Source organism: Tasmannia lanceolata, unplaced genomic scaffold, assembly GCF_043159265.1.
Source record: "Tasmannia lanceolata isolate RefF3 unplaced genomic scaffold, GAP_Taslan_0.1 ptg000006l, whole genome shotgun sequence".
Lineage (NCBI taxonomy): Eukaryota > Viridiplantae > Streptophyta > Magnoliopsida > Canellales > Winteraceae > Tasmannia > Tasmannia lanceolata.
In genome coordinates, this window is record NW_027518683.1 from 24459661 (window position 1) to 24475546 (window position 15886).

General features: G+C 37.1%; 1 long non-coding RNA gene across 1 annotated transcript; it reads right to left on the reverse strand.

Annotated features, from left to right (window-relative positions):
* Positions 1-7073: 7073 nt before the first annotated feature.
* On the reverse strand, positions 7074-11137 carry LOC143878520 (uncharacterized). Its single transcript, XR_013250997.1, has 2 exons — positions 10712-11137; positions 7074-7852 (listed from the first exon to the last, which is right to left on the reverse strand). It is a non-coding gene; the product is annotated as an uncharacterized LOC143878520 (long non-coding RNA).
* Between the last annotated feature and the right edge of the window lie 4749 nt (positions 11138-15886).

Sequence of the window (15886 nt, forward strand, 5' to 3'; positions counted from 1 at the left end):
TCTCGTGCAAGGGAAATCTACATTCGCTACCGACTCCGATAGAGGTCCAATGTCTTGGATCCGAGAGGCCGGAATGGTTACCGGCAGGATGGAAGAACAAAAGATTGGACTTCCGGTGTGTCCGCTGGAATTAATGAAAGACAAGATAATCAATAGTTGAATTGTTTCTTCTCTGTAGTTCTTTATACTTTATCTTTTTCAACAATTTTTAAACCCTAGTTTATAAATCATTAAATCTTTCTTTGATTAATAAAAATTTATGTTGAGCTAACATCTACATGCCTAATAGTCGACAAATTCAATAAAAACATTTTTACATCCATGTTTGTTGGTGTTCAATCATACAATAATAACTAATTTCTCATGAAAAGAATAACTTTGTCCTTTTAATAAAATTACAAAATATGATACTTTCCCACCCTTATTAGTATCACAACAGTTGAATTGATTTATGAAAGCTGCTCATAAACTAAATCTTCAAGACTTATCGGTAAAATATTTAATAAAAACTTGTCACATATTAGTTTTATAACTTTCATTAGACAAGGAAAGATTAAGTATAAAATGTCGTCCACACCAAATTACATCTTGAGAAATTGCAATCAATCGATTTTGATTGAACGGCTGTTTTGCACCTAATCCGATACATACAACCATTTGCGGACGCTTGAAATTATCAGATCATATCCGAACATCTAGAAATATCTACTATTGCAATTTTGCGGAAGCTTTATAAACAAAATATTTTATTTATCCCAACTACTGGCATATAATATATAAATAGCCAGGAGATTTTAAAGTCAAAAGGGTAGGAAAAAGCCTATCCAAGACAAAAACTGAAAAACAGGTATCTTGGGCCAAATTAATAACTCTAAAAACGAAACATCAAAATTAGCAATACGCGTTGTCAGCATCTCCAAGGGGCGGGCCCCGCGGAGTGGGTCGGGCACGGTTAGTGCTACTGGAAAACAAAACCGGGGAGGGTAGATGACCCAGAACCGGACAATATCTACACAGTGGGGACGGGGCGTGAGAAATAGCGTGCACATGATCGTTGCCTTCAAATCCAAATATTTATTTTCTTTAAGAAAACAACCGAAACAATTAGATCCTACACCCCAGGAGGTGAGGTGGACGATCCCAATAAACACATTAAACTGATTCTCCAAAGCTTTAAATAGTCTCCATGCAATCAAAATTAAGAATTGTAATATACAAGTAAATGAATGTTTTTTTTTAATAATTTACAAACAACACTCTTTTGATTTTAAAGATTTTCTAAGTAAAAAATAAAAAAAATGCATTTTATTTTCTACAGAATATTTTTTCATACAGAATATAAACTTTCAAAATTTTCTTTTACCAGGATCCAAACACAAGGAGTTTTATGGTGTCCACGCATATTTTTCACTAGTGATTATAATATAACCTTTTACTGTTAATTAAAAAATGGGAAATTATATCTCGAGGTTGTCTCACATGATATTATATATGGTTTGTGGCCTAATAATTTTCAAAAAGTACAATTTGACCCATTTCATAGGATGATCCAAACTATTAATTTGTTGGGCTGGTCCATAAATAGGTTATGCCCTGAAAATCATAACCATCATGGACATGATCGGCGTACAAGAGGCAATAATGGGTTCAATTCATACATGGTAATTTTTATTAATAAAAATGATTCTCGTCTTAAAAGATATAACCTTTTGAGAAATAAAACTAGATATTTATATTAAAATTTGTAAATTTATGAACTTATGCATGTAAGAGATTCAGGGTTTAGGATTTTTCAATATAAGAGTTTATATTAGGGTTTTATATCAGATAATTACCCTTTATAAGAAAATATTATTTGAAATGCCCTAACTAGTTTCTTGTAAAAGGTTTCTTACCTATAAAACTCCAAATTGTAGAGTATAAAAAATAATGTTGTACATGTTTCAAATAAATGTCAATGTTAATTAATTACATGTCGATTAGATCTTTTTAGAACCGTCTGGAGTTTTGCAGCTGAGAAAATTTGATCGATAGCCTACCCACTTGATGCCTAGTAATAAGGGGATGAAGCTTTGTTCGATGCTAGTCACATCCTGGCGGCATAGTTCTTAGGCGGCAGTAGGACTTGCCGCTTATTTTTCCCTTCTGTTGGAAACATGACGCATATGTAGACAATTTTTTAATAAAAAAAGATTAAAAAATTCATAGGATTACCACAACAAAATCTTTGGATGAAAACATTGCCTTTTTAGCGTTACTCAAAAGGTCATGTTGAAGAAAACAAGTTCGTCTACTTCATGCAACAAAAATAAATACTTGTTAGATTTCTTTCAAAAAAATTACTTTTTTGGCTAAATTATATTAATATTGGCTAAGCGGAGTATATTTTATAAATTAAATACTTGTAGATAAAAATCCCTTTCAAAAATTCTTCATACAAGCACACGTAAATGCATGAGCACACATGTGCGCACATACAGGCATAGATATATACGTAAACATACAAACACAAATAATGGATGAATTTTCTATGATTACCTCCAAGTTGCCGACTAAGACAACCCTGCGTGGAAGTACACCACCAGAAATCAAGCTTGCTTGCGAGATTCCCACATTTTCTTTTCCCACATCACCCATTCTATAATGTCGTTTGGCAAGGACTATCTCTCGGGTTGGATCAATATAAGAACTCGTATAGAAGGGCCCTGCCACAACTTCTCAACTTCTCTAACATTGATGGCAATAGACCACGATACAAAAAAAGGCTTGGTTTTGACGGATATCTAAAGAAAGTAGAAAAGGCTTAGGTAGAGGTAGCGCAAGGGGCCTTGTTATATAGGGAAAATGATATCGAAATTGAGGTTAGATTCAGTGACCCTAATAAATTTGACAACCAAATAATATCTGGCAAAGATATTGGCGTGCGAGGTAAATAGGGGACCTTGTTATATAGGGAAAATGACGTCGAAAGTGACGATACATTCAGTGGCACTAATAAATCGGACAACCAAACAATATCTGGCAAAGATATTGGCGTGCATTGAAATGTGGTGAAATAATTTGTATGGTGTTATCTTCTAGGATGCCATTTTCACAAATTTAGTAGGGGTGTCTGTAACCAGACAGTCCGATAAATCCAAAAGGTCTGAACTTCATTTTACAAGACATGGGCACAATAGTTGGATCCGTCGGATCTAATTTGGACCAATATCATATCGTCCAAAAATTACATCAGATCAGGATCCAGAAAATCATTTGGTGTGTCTTAAATTGTTTAAAGTTAGTTATGTATATGCAAATATCCTTCATTTTATAGAAAAGAAAGAGTATTTGTGAAGGGCCTTTTTATCAAATAAAATTCTTGATCAGAATCATTTCCATCATAAATAAGTTGTGCCCTGAAAATTATATCCATTTTCGAAAAGTATTTATCAAGGTCCTTGCACGCAGTTCATATTAATTTCTATTTTACAAGATTATATATTTTTGCTTCATAGAAGTTTAAATTAGTCACACATGATGTCACGACAATATCTCACCTCTTACACGAAATAAGGTCTAAGCCCAAGCAAGAAGATAGCTCATTTCCCTTAATATTCACCCCAAAACAAGATTATCAATTAATCGAGTAGCTCGATATTTCATAAAATATTGTTTTCAAAATAAATGTATTTATCTTAGAAACAGTTTGCAAATCTTCAATTAAAATACTTAGCTTTGTCAATGGATAAGGAACATAAGTAGGTTTCATGAATGTCTGATCATAACCAAGAAAGCCAACGATTGATTAGATCTATTGAGGTTAGGATCTAACATCATTGAATCTATCTCTCCCTGCATGTCATTTTATATCTGTATGGATGCTTTCCCTACAATGCCCCAATAAGTCGGATCATTCATATCAATAGGTAAGCATGGCAAAGGTGTCTTTGTATAGGATAATGAATTCTATTGGTCTTGTTATGGTAGACATGACAGGCTTGTTATGTCTAATTACTTGTGGATTTAAATACTTTTCCAGTGTGACTTTTGAAGAAGTGGTGTTAGCACAAACGTGATTTTATTATATGCATAATTTTAGCTTGGCTTTTGTCTATTTGGAAGTAAAAATCATGTTCTAGATATCTGTGTTGAGTTATGTGTATCCGTCCTTGTATCTTGAACCAATTGATAAAACTTTTGTAGTTCCTGTTTCAGCCCTATCTTGGTACAACCCTTGCATCCTAAACCAATTGATGAAATTTTTGCATTCCCAATTTTAGCCCCTGTCTTGGTTCAGCCCTTGTTTTGTTCTAGCTCATGACATTAAATTAGTTGTAGTGGTAGTATGGAATGGAGTTGTTATTGCTTGCTTGCTACATCTCGTGCTTAATAGTTTAGGATACCATCTCGAAGTAATCTATAAGATATGGTTGTGCGCGTAGCACTTTATCCTTTTAAGACATGGTAATAATTATAGGAATTTATCCTTTTTGTTGTTGACAAGAGCATGGTCATGTTTGAATGTATGTTCTTCGTGGTGGTAGTCTCATAAAAAAATGGGCATTGTGTCCTCTGTTTCATGCCCATTTGATGCTTCATGTTTTTTTCTTGTTGTTGTAATAGTGTTTACAGAGCTGTAATAACTTCTTGGCCTCATTTATTTTATAATGTTGAACCTTAGTGCTTACATGCCAATATTTAAGCTGAAATTGTGCAGTCATATATGTAGTTTTTGTATTGCCTGATCCTTTTAGCTTTAGATTAATTAGGGTAGAAGAATGAAGTTTATGCCGGTATATACTTGTTTTATTAATTGTGTCTAATGAGATCTTTCTATTTAAAATTGAAGGAGCATTCACTTATTCCTAAAATAAAATTGGTTTGGCATAATATAATTATACATGACTCAGGTTTCTATGGAGTATTGTTAAGAAAAAGATGTTTGTGCCATGATATGTGAGTAATACTACTACACCGTTCTATGCTTAAAAAAATCTTTTATAGTCAGTTCAAGCATATACTACGCCCATCACATAATCAACATTCCATTTAATAACAAGATGAATATTATCATGGTCAGCAATTAACACTCGGCTTAATTGTTATCTTCAAACCCATTCATCTAAAGGCCATACACTGCTAGATCATTTTTCTGTTTTAGCATCTTTAGAATACACCTTGCTTCGCTATTTGTATTGTTACATGCTACATGTATTTGGAGTTGGTTTTGCATATATATAAAAAAAAGAGAATGAAAAATGCTTTAGCTGCGATCTTTGGTTACTTTTACTTTAGCAGGTTTATAAATTTGGTGGTTTTCCTAACAAATACATGCTTTAAATGATAACAGATATTTATTGAACTAATCTGATCATTCTCATTTTTTGGATTTGTTGAGTTGATGGATCTTTATTGGTACAGTGTATATACTTCCTTTTGTATAGGTTATTAATAGTCCCTTTTAGATAAATTTTACGTCCTTGAATAAATTGGTTACCTGTTAAGGCCTGTTATGCATAATTGTGTGTTTTCAAAGAGGAGATAACTGTAATTTGAATCATTGAGGAGATAAGGTATCTTTCCCTTGATTAGTTTGTGGAGATATTGTTGTAGTTGAGATGAATTTAATGACTTGATGCTTGTTATGCTTGTGATAAAGGTGTGGTTTATATTCGAGTCTGTTTGATAATGTGTTGATGGTTATGTCACTACGAAAAGCTAATGTAAACGAGTTAGGTGGCTCATTTCTAGGTTTATATATATATATATATATATAGGGAATTGATATTTCCGCTCCCCTTTTAGACCAATCCACTCCAACTTGTAGTGGATTGGTCTAAAAGGGGAGCGGAAATATCAACTCCCCTATGCTTTGGATATTTCCACTCCACTTTTAGACCAATCCACTTCAAGTTGGAGTGGATTAGTCTATAAGTGGAGCGGAAATACCAGCTCCCTAAATCTATATATATATATATATATATATATATATATATTGTACAATTAAAGTGAAATTCTAACAGCTTAAAGAATATATCTTTCACTCATATAAAAAGAACATGATCTTTTGTTTCTACAGTTAGGTGAAACTTGAATGGATAGTTGAATGAAGTCATATACTCATTAGATATTTCAGCATCTTCTTGTTTTTAAAAAAAATTTATATAGGGTTGATGTTATTGTTACATAATTTAGGCTATATTTAAAAATTGACAAAGAAAGCAGAAAGTATTAAGGATTATAATCTTATTTCTTCATATGATAGGCCTATGTTGATTCTTCCGACATTTCTTTGTGTATTCCTCTCCATTCATGGTAAGGGCGATGAAGGCATTAGCCCAAGCCCATCTTTAGGGGGCTTGCTCAGTCCAAATAGCGCTCCCCACTTTTGTATAGTAGACTTACTTAGTTTTTTGAAGACCCTTAAACCTTAGGTTCTTTTCATCATTGTAAGTGCGATGAAGGAGTCATCCCAAGCCCATCATTAGGGGACTAGCTTAGTCCATATAGCGTACCCCAGACTTTTACCCGTAAAATATTTCTTTTTTGGTCAGGATCAATCCATTACCATTTAGGTCATTAATATAGTCAGACAGCGCGGTCGGATGATCGTAACCTTAAGGCTTAAAACCCGTGACCGATGCAAATTTTTTTGTCAGGATCAAACGGTTATAGTTGACCCGGATGGATCTAATGGTCAGCCAACATAATCAATGATCGTGATCTCACCATCATCTAGCACGGGAATTGCTAGCGTCCATCGCAGAAGGCATTTTGCGGATGGGCTGTTGCATTTTAGAGCAGCCACACGGGATCAATTTTTAGCTGATTTTGTATTCATTTACGAGGTATCTGCACTCATGCAACAACCCATCTGCAAAATGCCTTCTGCAATGGACGCTAGCAAATCTCTCTGAAAATATACATTGGATTCTCCGCAAAATGTGACCACTTGTTCATTTACAATGAAACGTAACTAAAAGTCTCTTATCATCTCATCTCCCCCTTTAAAACTCTCTCCACATTCAAACAATGTTCATTTTAGGAATTAAACCCGATACTTACTTTTAGGAATTAATAACGCAGCAGAATAACGATATGCAAACGATAAGCAAAAAATTTATATACACTCAGAACACACAGATTTACGTGGTTCAACCAATATGGTATCAGCTACGTCCACGGAAGAGCGATAAGCCAACGATTCCACTATTCTAGATAAGAGATTACATAAGCCCAAATATGTCCCAGTTTCTGACTTGAAGGATCAGAAAGTGCTTGAATCTATGTTAGTAGAGGACACCAGTGAAGTAGTTGGTGAAGAAGACATAGAAAGGGTAGCTAACATATTGTTGTCTCCGAATATGATGCACTGGTAGCATATGAAGGCAACCGGGTTGCCGATGCCACCCTCGGCAATGATCAAAATCTGTCTGAACATGATGCACTGGCAACATATGAAGGCAACAGGCCCATGCCACTTTCAGCAATGATCAAAATCTGTCCGAATATGATGCACTGGCAACATATGAAGGCAACCGGCTCATGCCACTTTCAGCAATGATCAAAATCTCTTTATCGAGGGAAGTTTACATTCGCCAGTGACTCCGCCGATAATAGAGCTCCAATTTGTACCTTTTACGGCGAACGATCAAAATTTCTCTAGCGAGGGAAGTATACATTCGCCAGTGACTACGTCAATAATAGAGCTCCAATTTGTACCTCTTTCGGCGAATGATCAAAATCTCTCATGCGAGGGAAGTCTACATTCGCTAGAGACTCCAATAGAGGTCCAATGTCTTTGATCCGATAGGCCGGAATGGTTACCAGCAGGATGGAAGAACAAAGGATTGGACTTCCGGTGCGTCCGCTGGAATTAATGAAAGACAAGATAATCAACAGTTGAATTGTTTCTTCTCTGTAGTTCTTTATTTTTTAAACACTAGTTTATAAATCATTAAATCTGTCTTTGATTAACAAAATTTTTGTCGAGCTTAAAATCTACATGCCTAATAGACAACTAATTCAATAAAAACATTGTCACATGCATGTTTTTAAGTGTTCAATCATATAATAATAACTAATTTCTCATGAAAAGAATAACTTTGTCCTTTTAATAAAATTACAAATATACTGTTAGTCATGGACACGTAAGTAAAGGGACAAGTATATCGTTAGGTGTTCATTTCCGGACGAATGTATGACACCGTTTACACGGCGAAAATATGATACTTTCCCACACCGTTTACATTGTCACATGCATATTTTTACTGCTAATTAAAAAATGGGAAATTATATCTCGAGGTTGTCGCACATGAGATTATATATGGTTTGTGGCCTTGATGTCCAATAATTTTCAAAAAGTACAATTTGACCCACTTCATAGGATGATCCAAACTATTAATTTGTGTGGTACCCTGATCCCGCGAGAGGGGTGTGGGGCGCGAGCCGGCGCTCTCTCTCTCTTGGTCTCTCGTATCCACGCGATTGGCGTGTGCATTTTATTATTGATTTGAATTAATCTTTCCTGTGAACTTGGGATCACTAAGGCAATCCGAATTCCACACGAAAGAGACTGACAGAGTCGCCACCTAGATGTGGGATCTAGGACCCGTAATTAACCAGAAATCTAGACTCGCTACCTGGTTACGAGAATGGAAGGTATGGGGAGTTATCCACCACATGCACCATTCTTGCCCGATAATCGGTCTTCGATTCCAAAAGCTAACTCTTTTAAATTTATTTTAAATGGCTCATTCAACTCTATGTTAATGTGCGAACTAAGTGACATGCATCCTATGATCTAATTTCAATGTGAATCCTAAATGTGTATCTTGATTTATTAATTTGTCTGGATTCAATCTAAGTGAAAGTTCTCCTAAAATTCTAATTTCATGGAAAGTCCTAAGTGATTTGATTAAGCATTTACAAGAAAATTAATATACAAAACACCACAATTTGTTTGTGGTGCCGACTCGCGGGTGGTATGCCATCAGACATCCAAGCTGCCTACGTACCCAAGCCTCACTGGGATCAGAGTCGACGTAGTTCGGTGCACCTAAGCTAAGTTACATATGCCTAACTCAACTAAGACACCGACCTAGACGGGATTGACTGTTTCAACAGTTTTAAGAGAAGTTATTTAATTCAAGTTGAGGATTTTATTATCTTAGGATTTCATCGAAGATGCTATATGATTCTTATCTAAATACAAGTTGTCCCTTAGACTAATGCAGGTTAGCCTACATCCTAGTTTACTAGGCTTGTCCTATGGAAAAGATCGGGTGACTAGTGTAACTAAACCTATGGCACGGTTGCTATACATAGCAAACGTCCGTGATGAGGCTGGACTCCTGACTCTAGGACTCCCTAAAACCTAAGACTCCCTAAAACTTAGGACACGACACGACACGACACCAGTGTTCCTAAATTGGGCTCTAAGGGTTCCTAAAGGAATTTTGAATCCACCGGCTCTTGGGAATCTCGAATTCTTTTGGGTTTGTGGAAACTTTTAGAGTTTTCTTGAAGCTTTTATTATCTGAAGGTATTTAGTGTGTTTGGTAGCTTTTAAAGTTGTTTATTTAGAAGGTTTTAGTTTCATTTGAAATTTTTAGTGGTCTTTTGGTTAATGGCTTTTAACGGATTTTTATCAGTGGATTTTAAATGGGTGAATTTTAGTTTTGTTAATTTTAGGTTGGATGTACTTTAGATTAATGTCTTTCGATTTTGGTTTGGAAAATGACGTTAACACAACCAAGTTTTGACAATTGCACAAATTCGACAAACCATTGACCATTAAAAGATCTGACAAATGCAGCCCACTAAAACTGTCGTAACTCTTTAACCGCTTGGCCAAATTCAACGTACAAACATGCGTTGGAAAGATCTTTTATAGGGCTACAACTTTGTAGTTCTCCATTGTTTGTAAATCTGTGATTTAGAGGTTCGAATTTGTGTTGCAAACAAAAGGACAGCAACATTAAACTGGAAATGCCTAAAGGTGTGCCGCAACCATTTTGGACTTAACTTTTTAACCGCTCGCTGTCTGATCTAGCACGAATACTCGTTGGAAACGGCACGAAAATATCTACGACTTTGTAGTTAACCATTTCCCACGATTCTGTTGTTTAGAGGTCGAAAAATCTGTTTAAAGTCTAACAGCTAGCACTATGACGGGAATGATATTGGCACCCCCATGTTTTCTTTTGATAGTTCTTATTTTTTTAGTGATTAAAAGACGGTGAATATGAAAAATGGCTTGAATGGGCCTGAGATTAGATTCAAATGGGATGTTTGAAAAAGGGGTTGTTTTTATCTACTTGGCAAGGTGGGGTATGGATATTGGGTTCTTGAGATTGAGTGGGGGCTGTTGTTATCAAATTGGAGTGGGGGCTGTTGTTATCAATTGAAAGATGGAGGTTTTGTAAGCCAAATTAAATGGGTTTTGATAATTCATGTAAAATTCAAGTTTTCTTTCTTGTAAATGTTCAAAATTTTTAATGAATTGTTTTCCCAAAAGAAATCTAAATTCCCTAACAAGCCAATGATTTCAACATCCCATTGCAAATAGGTTCTAATGACCCTGACACATTAATTATATTTAGCATAAGTGAGAACATGACCAAGGCCAAACTAGTACAAAATTAAACATGACATCAACCAAAATATACGCAAAACAACACTCAATCCTACAAATATAGAAAAGAAAATAAAATTCCAAAAGACATACCTTTTTGTAGACGATATTCCATGCAAACTTATGGAGAAGAGGGATTTGGTCTAGAGAGAGGGCTTGAATTTTCTAAGAGAGGGGTTCTCTCCTCTTTTCTTTTTTTTCCCCCTTTTCTTTGGTGAGATGAGAGGGTATTTATAGGAGAATGGGATAGGAGGTTAGGTGAGGTTAGGTGAGGTTAGGTAAGGTTAGGTGAGGTTAGGTGATGTTAGGTGAGGTTAGGTGAGGTTAGGTGAGGTTTGGATGGTTATGATGGGAGGAGAGGTTAGGTGAGGTTAGGTGAGGTTTGAATGGTTAGGATGAGAGGAGAGGTTAGGTGGTTTTGGATGGTTAGACCCAGGTCATGATCTGCCATTGATCTAACGATTTACGGAAATCGGGTCTCGGAATGGAATCAGGGTCCGGGCTATGAAGTGACCCTAGCTTATTTTGTCCCGATTGATGATCCGTAAAGTCAGATCAAGATATTAATGACCTAAAACATATAAATCAATGATAGAGGGGGTTCTCACATGGATTTAACACACTAATTTATTTGTTGATTAAAACAAAACAAAATGGGGTGTCTACAGATGCCCCTCTTTGGTAGAGATGACGTAGTCATTGAATACCAAAGTTAAAAATGACAGAACCATTTTGCGTAGTTTTAATCGACAAAGGACTCTCTAGACACAACGCACCTTAACATAATGCAAAACCTTAGATGAAACCCTAGAACTTGAATAATAATAAAAACTCGATGCGGCGCCGTTCACAAACGGGCAATTAGAGAATGAGATATCATTTTCGAATTGATTCTGAAGGGAAAGGACAAAGATCGCTCTCAAACAGTTTTTAGAAGGAGATGAGACGCCGCTCACAAGCGGGTTCAACGAGGATAAGAAGCATTCCCAAATGGACTTGGATAATGAGGCACCGTTCACAAACGGCCTCAAGGAGGATAGAAAACCATTCACAAATGGACTCGAGAAAAGAGGCACCGTTCACAAACGGGCTCAAGGAGAAGACAAGACCATTCACAAATGGACTCGAGAAATGAGGCACCGTTCACAAACGGGCTCAAGGAGGACGATACCATTCACAAATGGATTCGAGAAAAGAGGCACCGTTCACAAACGGGCTCAAGGAGAAGACAAGACCATTCACAAATGGACTCGAGAAATGAGGCACCGTTCACAAACGGGCTCAAGGAGGACGATACCATTCACAAATGGATTCGAGAAAAGAGGCACCATTCACAAACGGGCTCAAGGATAAGACAAGACCATTCACAAATGGACTCGAGAAATGAGGCACCATTCACAAACAGGCTCAAGGAGAAGACGAGACCATTCACAAATGGATTCGAGAAATGAGGCACCGTTCACAAACGGGCTCAAGGAGAAGACAAGACCATTCACAAATGGACTCGAGAAATGAGGCACCGTTCACAAACGGGCTCAAAGAGGACACGAGACCATTCACAAATGGACTCAGAAAATGAGGCACCGTTCACAAACGGGCTCAAGGAGAAGATGAGACCATTCACAAATGGACTCAGAGAATGAGACACCTGTTCACAAACGGGTTCGAAGAGAAGACGAGACCATTCACAAATGGACTCGAGAAATGAGGCACCGTTCACAAACGGGCTCGAAGAATTTAGGGATTTTTTTATGAACTTGAATTTGACGTAGGAATGGATTTTTATTTTTATTTTTTAATTAAGGATTTGGATTTGATAAATTTTTTTATTTTTGGAAAATGAGGTACCGTCCGCAAACGGGCTCAAGGAGAAGATGAGACCATTCACAAATGGCCTCGAGAAAAGAGGCACCGTTCACAAACGGGCTCAAAGAGGACATGAGACCATTCACAAATGGACTCAGAGAATGAGAAACATGTTCACAAACGGGTTCAAGGAGAAGACGAGACCATCCCCAAATGGCCTCGAGAAAAGAGGCACCGTTCACAAACGGGCTCAAAGAGGGCATGAGATTTTTCATGAACTTGAATTTGACGTAAGATTGGGTTTGTTTGAATCGGGGATTGGTTTTGATGAATTTTTTATTTTTGGGAAATGAGGTACCGTCCGCAAACGGGCTCAAGGAGAAGACGAGACCATTCACAAACGGCCTCGAGAAATGAGGCACCTTTCACAGAAGGGCTCAAAGAGGACATGAGATTTTTCATGAACTTGAATTTGACGTAAGATTGGATTTGTTTGAATCGGGGATTGGATTTGATGAATTTTTATTTTTGGGAAATGAGGTACCGTCCGCAAACGGGCTCAAGGAGAAGACGAGACCATTCACAAATGGGCTCGAGAAATGAGGCACCGTTCACAAACGGGCTCGACGACACAAGATAGCTTTGATTGATGAATTCAACAATGAAAAATTTAGAGATTTTTATGAATTTGAATTTGACGTAGGATTGGATTTTTTGAATTGGGGATTGGATTTGATGAATTTTTGATTTTTTGAGAAATGAGGCACCGTCCACAAACGGGCTCAAGGAGGACATGAGACCATTCATAAATGAACTCAGAAAATGAGGCACCGTTCACAAATGGGCTCAAGGAGAAGACGAAACCATTCACAAATGGACTCGAGAGATGAGGCACCGTTCACAAACGGGCTCAAGGAGAAGACGAGGCCATTTGCAAATGGGCTCGAGAAAAGAGGTACCGTTCACAAACGGGCTCGAAGAATTTAGAGATTTTCCATGAACTTGAATTTGACGTAAGATTGGATTTGATGAATTTTTTATTTTTTTGAACTCAATGAAATCGGGGATATTATGGATCGTGCCCGACAAAGATGTTGGAAACTAGGACTTTGACGAATGATGAAACGGCAAACCTTTGGAACGAAGAACCATTACTAGCAAGAATGGATTAGGAACATTTTTATGAAACTTCAACAAGATTTTTCTCAAAGAGACTGCTGGTCTTGTCTTCTGGGGATTTTGATAACTGAAACCTTGAACAAGACATTTGAGATTGGTAATTTAGAACAACGACTCTCTTGGATATTAACATGGAAAAGCGGGATCTGCTTCTTGACAGGTGTTTAGATAAACATTTCTTGACCAGGATAACTAACCGGAAGGGAATTATGAATTTGAATGGTTCATCTTTCTGAGAAATTGGCTCAACCACCATTGCATCTGAGGTTCTTCCAAGCTTAAGGTGCCTTCCTGGGGTATGATCTTTTTACGGAAGCTGGGCTTTCTGATGTTTCTACTTCTGAATTTTTCTGAGCTGATCTTCTTTGAAATGAAGTTGTTTGACTAAATTCTCGAGCTCTTTCAGGTATAATTGCAGGGAGCTGCCTAGGCCTGGCCTCCTTCACCAAGACAGTTACATCATTTGGACATAGGAACGACAATTGACTCTTTCTAAAGAGAAAACTTAGATGAAAGGCACTACTCAAAGGATTGAGCAGCCCTGAAGGAGTGAACTTAGAATAATAAAGATTGACTGACTATACTGACAAACATAGTGATGCTTCTGACTTAGTTAATGTTTTGTTTGGTAAGTCTATCCTTTCAAGGAATAGTTTTTCAATTGGTAAACACCGGACTTCTTCCTCGAAACAGTAATGCCTCAAGAATTTAATTACGACCCCTAAGATTGCTTAGCTTCAATGCCCCCAGTTTTGAGGATATCACTTGAATTTGCTTGAACTTCAGTTGATCTTCAGTCTTGATACCGGATGTTGCCTTCTTATACTGATTCTCTTACCGTGACCAAGTCACCTCTTCGGGGTTTTTAACTTGGCGGACCGCGCTAGCCTTAACTTTTGCCTGAACCACCTTTCTAGGTTTTCGATCCAGCAGGCTATCCCCTTAGCTTTTGCCTAAGCCGCCCTTTCGGGTTTTCAACTTAGCAGGGGAATGATCTTAAATTTTGCCTAGACCGCCCTTTCAGGTTTTCAGTCTAGCAGATCTTCAAACTCCGTTATTTTTCTTATTCATCATCATTTCATTTTTTTATTGTATCTCAGGACCTAGCTCATTAGTTCTGAACACCAGAAGGACTTTTATAGGTAGGATAGGGCTTTTCAAAGAATGGCTTAAGGCTCAACAAAGATTTCGACCGAACCTGTGAACAGGTCGCCTACATATCCCAAGGTAGGAATCAGGTCGTGTGTAGTTCAGGGCGAATGCCCCTAGTTTGAAGATAAATTGTTTGATTTTTTTTTCCTTTTTTCTTTTCTTTCTGGAACAATTAACTTCTCTTCTTTTGGAACTTGTCCCTCTCTTTTTTTTTTGAAAGGATTGAATTTCTTTTCCTTTTTGAATCGACCGAACTCGGTTCAACCGAGTTGCCTACGTACCCCAGTATAGGGATCAGGTCTCGCGTAGTTCGGGGGAATGCCCCAAGTTTGATGGGTTTTCAAGAAAATTTGATTTAGGCTCGAAGGGTTTGCAAATCGGTATTCTTTTGACATTGGGTTTTGATTTTGGGATTTAATCGGCCAAAGGAGGCCTTTCGATGTTCAGATTGGGAATCGATCTAGGTTACTAGAGTCCCTCTGGTACTGATTATTTTTTTTTCTCTTTTGTTTTTTTTTTTTTTTCACGGAGTTTGACGGCATTTCCAGGTAAGAGATAATGGATCTTCTTCTTTCAAGATTCTAATACGTGCTTTTGACTTTCATAGAGCGAAACTTGTTCTTTGACATCCTCCATCTATGGATTCGTACTCTCGATATCTGATGATCACTTTTCATTGTTTGCTTTTGAACTTTTCATCTTGAATTTGTTGGCTTTATGAATTTGAGAACCAAGGTCATTGATTGGAAATATGAAAGTTGTTTCCACTCTATGCCCCTTGTATAGCATATATCTTCTCACTTTCTTCATTTTCTTTGAGCTTTCCATCTATGTCTTGCCCCTGGTATCGGTTGTAGCTTTTCTAGACAATCTTCTTATTCTTGAAATAATTTTATCAATTCTTCACACTCTTTAGAGGGTAATGTATTTTCAATCGGCATTCACTGAATCAAAGTTTCAGTGCCAGTGTTTATCATTTCAATTTCATCTTTGAAAGGTTGGGATTGGCGCTCCTCCTCTCGTTCAAGTAATTGCTGTGACTCAAGTGGAGTTTCGTCAATTTTGTCCTCATTTGAGGAGGGAGTCTTATTTTAAGATCAGAAGCACACTTAAGAACAGACACAAGTGAAC